Source organism: Penaeus monodon, chromosome 21 (genome assembly GCF_015228065.2).
Source record: "Penaeus monodon isolate SGIC_2016 chromosome 21, NSTDA_Pmon_1, whole genome shotgun sequence".
Taxonomy (NCBI): Eukaryota; Metazoa; Arthropoda; class Malacostraca; order Decapoda; family Penaeidae; genus Penaeus; species Penaeus monodon.
Window position 1 is genome coordinate 18,940,759 of NC_051406.1, and position 254 is coordinate 18,941,012.

The 254-nt window shown below is 60.2% G+C and overlaps 1 protein-coding gene across 1 annotated transcript in view; it reads left to right on the forward strand.

The window, feature by feature from the left end:
* LOC119586299 (ovalbumin-related protein X-like) overlaps positions 1–254 on the forward strand; it is a 52,031-nt gene that overhangs the window by 32,926 nt on the left and 18,851 nt on the right. The window lies entirely within an intron of this gene.

A 254-nucleotide genomic window follows, 5' to 3' on the forward strand; every position in this document is an offset into this window, starting at 1 on the left:
GTGGAGATGAGGTTTCCCAAAAATTCGCTCTTCGAAGTGGAAAACCCCACCTTCTTTCATGCTGGAGCTGCCCATCACCTTCGAAAAACGAAAATTGGGGGGCGGGGGCGGGGGGGACCCCCCCGTTTTTTTGAAGGACCAAATGCCGGGCCCCCGGAAGGGGGGGGGTTTTTTTCCGAAGCTCCTCCCCCTCAGTCGAGGACTTTTTGGGGCCCCCGTGAGTCCCCGGGGGGCTCCCCCGGGTGTTTTCTGGA